Consider the following 7,774-nt stretch of genomic DNA (forward strand, 5'->3'; position numbering starts at 1 on the left):
TGGGAGAGTGAGCTGGATGACCTACAACACGTTGCATGGCCGAGGTGTTATTGCAATAAAGAACTGGATCACCCTACTAGCACCAGGCAGATCCACATTTTCTGAGATGCTTCAGAACAAGCCTATGGTTCTGTGGCCTACATACGAACAGAAAGCCCTGAAGGTAAAGTGGAAGTAGACTTTGTAGCTGCTAGATCTCGGGTAGCCCCGAAAAAACAGCAAACCATTCCACGGTTGGAGTTATGTGCTATGCGCTGACTGGCACCCAGCTCGCAAAAGTTCTGAAGACAGAGCTGACTTTGCCCATTTACAGTGTCACTCTGTGGTCTGATTCCACAACTGTCCTTAACTGGTTGCTATCACCCTCCTGTCGCTTTAAAGTGTTTGTAGGCACCAGAGTGGCAGAAATCCAGGAACACACAGAGTCTGATAAGTGGAAGTATGTGCCATCAAAGGAGAATCCCGCAGATGACATTACCAAGGGAAAGTCCCTGAGTGACATAGGCCAGGAAAGTAGATGGAACAAGGGGCCCAAATTTCTCAGACAAACAACTGACCACTGGCCACTGGCCAGAGATACCGTGTTAACATCACTTGATCAAGAGGGTGAACTGAGAAAGTCATTTTTCTGTGGTCTATCCATCTCCTCTCCACCCATTCCTGATCTACAGAAGTACCAAACCCTTCCAGAGTTACTGAAGGTTTACATCCAGCAAGTAAACGGAGCAGCCACTGATACCCCAACAGCAGACGATTACAAAGAGGCAGACCTCGCAGTCCTTCGTCAAAGCCAGTACGAGTAATTTCCAGAGGAACTGTCCTGTCTCAGAGCAGGTAAACCCTTGTCAAGAAATAGCCGCTTGCTGTGCCTAGCTCCTGAATTTGATGAGGATACCAAACTCATACGAGTTGGGGGTCGACTCCGTCAAAGCAGCCAACTGGAAGATGATGCTATACATCCCATCGTCCTCGAATCGATTCATCCAATCACCAAATTGATAATTAAGGACTATGACAATCAGTTGCATCACCCAGGGCCAGATAGGGTGTTTGCTGAACTTCGGAGGAAGTACTGGGTGATACGAGGGCAAGCCGCAGTCCGAAACCACCAACGACAGTGTCCAGAGTGTCAGAGATGGCGGGGGCAACCACATCCCCCCAGAATGGCAGACCTCCCTCCTGCTAGACTAAGGATCCATCAACCTGCCTTCTACTCAACAGGTGTGGATTGCTTTGGACCTTACACCATAGAGGTGGGACATAGAACTGAAAAAAGATGGGGAATCATCTTTAAATGCATGACTTCATGTGCGGTTCACATCAACATTCGCATCAGTATGGACACTGACTCCTTCTTGATGGCTTTGCGGCGATTTGTTTCAAGACGTGGTAAACCCTTTGAGCTCCTAGCAGACCAGGGTACAAACTTCAAAGGAGGAGAAAGGGAACTAAAAGAATCATTCAGCGCCCTTCACCCTGAGCTCCAAGCCCAACTCTCCAGCCAACAGATCAGATTGGAGCTTCTGTCACTAAAACAAATTCCTCGTATGTGTAAACATACTTGGCCAATAAAGCTCATTCTGATTCTGATTCTGATTATAATGCGATTTGACTACTTTGATGTCTACACTTTTGTTACGGTCTGCGACCTTTTGTGCTGTATGTTATTTCCTTTTTGTCTTTTTGCTGTTCTTACACTCATGCTCTTAGGTACCGCCTTCCTTGGATTAGATTCCTTGGATATTGGCTATCTTTGCTGTCATTCATCATTAGTTAACTATGACGACATGTTTTTCTTGCCAATTACGTTCTTGTCCGAGAGGTTTAAAAGGAGAACATCAGCGAGAAGAGCGGGAGTGGGTGTGACACTTTGTGATTGTGATTATTGTGTGCATCCGCTGAATGTGTGTGTTGCGCTCTTTGTTTGGCTCACTTTTAGTTGGCGGAGTTTCAGAGCTTTAATGGTTTTGGTAATGATCCTGTTAATGTTTTAGTCACAACCTCTGTTGTTAATGGCTAGCTTTTGTCAGCTTGTCGCTGGTTTGGAAGACAAGGAAGGAGTGGAAGAGTTTAGTAAGTCACGTGACCTACATACCCGCACGTAGAGATCATTGATGTATTAGATACATTAGTTTATTAGTGTGCGCTTTTCCTGTATGTTTTGCTTTGTGTATTTAGTGTAGTTTATGACGCTTTTGCGTTGAAGACTTTTTCTTTTAGATCTTTATTTTAATAGTTTAGGGGATTTGGGAATTAGTTAGTATGTGGGATTCTTTTATTATTTTTAATTATATGATTTAAGCGACACTTTAACTTCCCTTCTTTTCCTTTGTCTTGTTTGTTTAACTACTGATTTCTTGGGAATAATAAACGTTTCTTGAGGTGTAAACTAATCTAAATATACATCAGAGATGTAACATTAAATGGGGGCTCGTCCGGGATTCTTTAACTTAATTTACTTTTCCCCGTTCAGGAAAGAGAAATTGTTAATTAGTCTACGCCTTGAAATAGATTGATGTGTTGAGAGATGTTAGGGTGGTGGCAGTTGAACTTGCTGATGTGAGTAGTTGTGAAAGGTATTAAAAGGCAGTGAGTAACGCTTTTTTTTGGGAAGGTAGTCACATTCGCGGTGCACTTGAAAAATGTTCAGTTTAGAAGAATTTGTTAAAAGACCTTCATTGGAACAGCTTAACTTCTGTCGGAAACAGGATTTGTTTGTGATAGCTGCCCATTTTAGTTTGACAATAAATAGACCAAATCGTAAGGCCAAGATAAAGAGTAGAATAATAAATCAGTTAGTTGAGCAAAATGTTCTTCTGACGTCAAGAGTTGTGATGGATGAAACTGCATGTCTGTTGAGTCCTAGTCATGTAGCAGTGGCTTCTTTTAATTTGGGAGATGTGGGCAGTGGCAGAACTAACGTTGAAGCGGAGGTGGAGGCCGAAGCGGATGCGAAAGCTGGCTTTCCACCGTTTGACCCATTATCTCCTCTTTCTTTCGGTTCTAGAGATGATGCGTGACTGAAAGTTCAGTTGGCTCGTCTCCATTATGATGCACAGGAGCGCACTCGGACACGTCAGGCTGAAATTGATCTACGTTTGCAGATACGCAAATTGGAAATCGAGGCTGAGACGCAGGTGAGGCTGCGCCAACTCGAACTTTATGCAATGAAGGCTGCTAGAGAGCCTGCCATATGGCCAAGCCCAGCTCCTTTATCGGCTGTTCCTCAGCCGATAAAGGAGCTGAGGTGGTTGAGTCATCCCACTCCAACTTTGACATGAGTAAGCACTTTGCTCTTGTTCCACAACAGCCGATAAAGGAGCTGAGGTGGTTGAGTCATCCCACTCCAACTTTGACATGAGTAAGCACTTTGCTCTTGTTCCACAATTCAGAGAATCAGAAATAGATTCTTATTTTAATTATTTTGAACGGATTGCTACATCACTTCTTTGGCCTAGTGAAGTTTGGTCATTGTTACTTCAAAGTAAATTGGTAGGCAAGGCTTTGGAAGTTTATTCTACATTGTCTGTTGAGGAGAGTCTGAAGTATGATTCTGTAAAGTCTGCCATAATTCGTACATATAAGTTGGTCCCTGAAGCATATAGGTAGAAGTTCAGAGCTTATAAGAAAACATCTAGCCAGATGTTTGTGGAATTTGCTTGAGATAAAAGTACCCTCTTTGATAAGTGGTGTGCAATTTAAATGGTGTAGAATTTAAAAATTGTTTGCCTGAGAAAGTGGTAGTATATCTGAATGAACAAAAGGTAACGTACCAGGTTACGTATGTAACCATGGTTCCCTGAGAGGGAACGAGACACTGCGTCCTCTAGAGGTCGCTATGGGGAACTCCATCTACGTGACCCGTGTCTGAAGCATATATACAAAAACACCAAATATTGGCCGGCGACAGCCTATGACGTCACTCCCGGTGCGACCACAGTATAAAAGGGCGCCGGGAGAAAGCGTCATCCACTTCTTCGTCTGAAGATGCATCCGAAGCATGGCCTAAAGTCTAGAGGACGCAGTGTCTCGTTCCCTCTCAGGGAACCATGGTTACATACGTAACCTGGTACGTTCCCTATCAAGGGAACTTCGAACTGCGTCCTGTAGAGGTCGCTATGGGGAACGATATACCCACGCCACCATGCTGAGGGAAGTGCATGCCATTCCAAAGGCGAGCACTAAGCATCAACTCTTATCAAAAGATAAAGGAGTTGTACCTGGGATGAATTGACGGCTGTCAGTGACATAATCCCCTTCGGCCAAAGGCCTGAGTTTCATACTCCGGAACTTACCTGATAGAGGCCAGACCTCCTGGACCTATGGTAAACTCAAGGCTTGGAATCAGAAAGAAGGATTCCTTTAAGGGGATACGACCAAGCGCTTAGGATAATAACTAAGCCTGGCCTGTCACCCAGGGGTTACTGCTTGCTCAAGAACTCGCTGAAGGAACTGTATCAACAGATCCTTAGTAGTAGCCCCCGTTCAAATAGTATCACTGGGGATACATAGGTAGAGTGGGGCCCAAGGAGACCGGGGCCTAACCGACTCAAAGAATGGGACGATGCCTCAGCGCGTAACCCATACCATACAGGATTTTTAGAAAAGACCACAAAACACTCGGTGTGCGATCTTACCACAGCGTGGCTTTCAGAAAGTGCACAAAGACTAGCGTGCGCACTTACCATAACATGGATTTATAAACATCGTTCTTTTCAAATGCTCTGGAGGGAGCAGCATGCTCATAGATAACCCTCTATAGCGAGGGGAGCAGTGCCGGCTCGACCAACAAAGAGAGCTCGTGAGGGAGCAGCATGCTCAAAAGTAACCCTCTATAGCGAGGGGAGCAATGCCAGCTCTACCAAGACAGAGCTCTGGAGAGCGGAGAACTTAACTCTCAACATGAGAGGGCACTCATACGCCCAGAAGGGAGCGGCATGCTCAAGGTGACCCTCTATAGCGAGGGGAGCAATACCAGCTCGACCAACCAGGAGAGCTCGTGAGGGAGCAGCATACTCATAGGTGACCCTCTAAAATGAGGGGAGCAATGCTAGCTCTACCAAGACAAAGCTCTTGAGAGCAGAGAACTTAACCCTCAGCATGAGAGGGGCTCAGACGCTCAGAAGGGAGCGGCATGCTCATACGTAACCCTCTATAAAGAGGAGAGCAATGCTAGCTCTACCAAAAACAGAGCTCTAGAGAGCGGAGAACTTAACTCTCAGTTCATGAGAGGATACTAGCACATACGAGAGTAGAGTGGGGCCCAAGGTGAAAACCGGGGCCTAACCGACTCAAAGAATGGGACGAAGCCTCAGCGCGTAACCCATACCATACAGGATTTTTAGAAAAAGTGCGATCTTACCACAGCGTGGCTTTCAGAAAGTGCCCAGAGACTAGCGTGCGCACTTACCATAATCATGGATTGACATTTCTATTCTCTAAATGCTCTAGCTTTAAATAATGTTACTCTCTATCAGATGTTCTCTGGAGGGAGCAGCATGCTCATAGTCAAAGTGACCCTCTAAGAGAGGGGAGCAATGCTATCTCGACCAGCAAAGAGAGCTCCTGAGGGAGCTCATAGGCGACCCTCTAAAATGAGGGGAGCAATGCTAGCTCTACCAAGACAGAGAGGATACTCAGCACATATATAAGTAGAGTGGGGCCCAAGGAGAAAACGGGCCTAACCAACACAAAGAATGGGCACGAAGCCGCAGCGCGTAACCCATACCATACAGGATTTTAGAAAAGACTGCAAAACACTTGGTGTGCGATCTTACCACAGCGTGGTTTTTAGAAAAGTGCACAGAGACTAGCGTGCGCACTTACCAAATATGGATTTTAGAAACCGTATTGTCAGATGCTCTCTGGAGGGAGCAGCATGTTCATAGATGACCCTCTAAATGAGGGGAACAATGCTAACTCTACCAAGAAAGAGCTCTGGAGAGTGGAGAACTCAACTCTCAACATGAGAGGGAACTCAGACACTCAGAAGGGAGCGACACGCTCATAAGTGACCCTCTAAATAAGGGGAGCGATGCCAGCTCACCCAACAAAGAGAGCTCAGAAAGGGAGCAACATGCTCATAAATAACCCTCTAAAGTGAGGAGAGCAATGCTAGCTCGACCAACTATGAGAGCAACCTGACAAGGAGGCCTAGAGAAAGGCCTGACGTGCTGAGGTTTCTGAATAACGGAGCTCTGAGAGCGGAGACTCGACTCTCATATGAGAGGAAACTCGGACGCTCAGCAGGGAGCGGCATGCTCATAGGCAACCCTCTAAGTGAGGGGAGCAGTGCCAGCTCGACCAACAGGGTAGAGCTCGGAGGGGTACAGCAGCAACAAGGATCAGGTTGTTAAGTAACACAGCTCTGGGAGCGGAAACTCTACTTACAGCAAAAGAGTTTCAAACACTCAGAAGGGAGCGGCATGCTCATAAATAACCCTCCACATTCTAGGCGAGGGGAGCAAAGCTAGCTCGACCTACAAACAGAGGGATACCTAACAACCCGAACAAGCTGCTGGAAATAACTGAGGTTGCAGGGGAATTAGAGAGGGGAAGATGAGGGCTTTAGATGTACAGGCCCCCTGAGGGAAGGAGAGATGTTCAACTCTACCCTGGCCTAGGCGAGAGCATCGCAACGCCTCGTCCGGACCACCTCCCTCAGGTCTTGCTACCTCTCTTTGACCCGCGCCACCCTGAAGCCCTACCCGCAGGCGGGGAAGGGCGCGAGTCGCGACACTAGCCTTCTGTGCCCATTTCTGATCCTCAGATCGGGATGGGCCAGGACCCCTGCGCTGTTTGATTTGCAAACCAAAGACGCAAAGATCATGTGAGTCATCAAGCATCAGATAACGTGGACACGGATGCACACATCTCTCAAACGCCTTGCTAGTGCTCGCCATTACAAAAGTAAAGCATACTTACCTCGTAAGATGCACGCTTCAAACAAAACAGTCATTGAAGACGAAGAAGAGGATGACGCTTTCTCCCGGCGCCCTTTTATACTGTGGTCGCACCGGGAGTGACGTCATACGCTGTCGCCGGCCAATATTTGGTGTTTTTGTATATATGCTTCAGACATGGGTCACGTAGATGGAGTTCCCCATAGCGACCTCTAGAGGACGCAGTTCGAAGTTCCCTTGATAGGGAACTTCGATGTCATATGCAGCTGTACTAGCTGATGAATTCATTTTAACTCATAAAAATGTTTTCTTATCCACGCGTTCGGAAAATTCGCCACCGATTGTTGATGTCCCTGGAGTGCATTTTGTGCGCTCAAAAGGTAATCCACCGCGAGCTAAAGAGGATCGCGCGTGTTTTTATTGTCATAAAAGAGGACACATTGTTGTGGATTGTTCATTGTTTAAACGAAAACAACAATTACCATTGAAGTCAGTAGGTTTCGTAAAAACTTTTAAAACTACTGCTGTTGTTTATTCTGGTGATGAAGTTGAAGAGACGTATCGACTGTTTATTCTTAAAGCTCTAATTTCTTTTTCTGGAGATGCTAATGAGCAAAAAGAAATTACGGTGTTTCGGGATACTGGTTTGATGCAATCTTTTGTGGTGGAGAATAAATTGCAGTTTTCTCATTAAACTTCATGTAGTTCCAGTGTAATTGTACAAGGTATTGAGATGGGATGTGTAAAAGTGCCTTTGCATAATGGCATTTGCAAAATGATTTGTGTACTGGGTTTGTTCGAGCTGCTGTTTGTACTTCGTTGCCTGTGAAAGGGGTTGATTTCATATTGGGAAATGACTTGACTGGAGGGAA

Source organism: Barbus barbus (genome assembly GCF_936440315.1).
Source record: "Barbus barbus genome assembly, chromosome: 8".
Taxonomy (NCBI): Eukaryota; Metazoa; Chordata; class Actinopteri; order Cypriniformes; family Cyprinidae; genus Barbus; species Barbus barbus.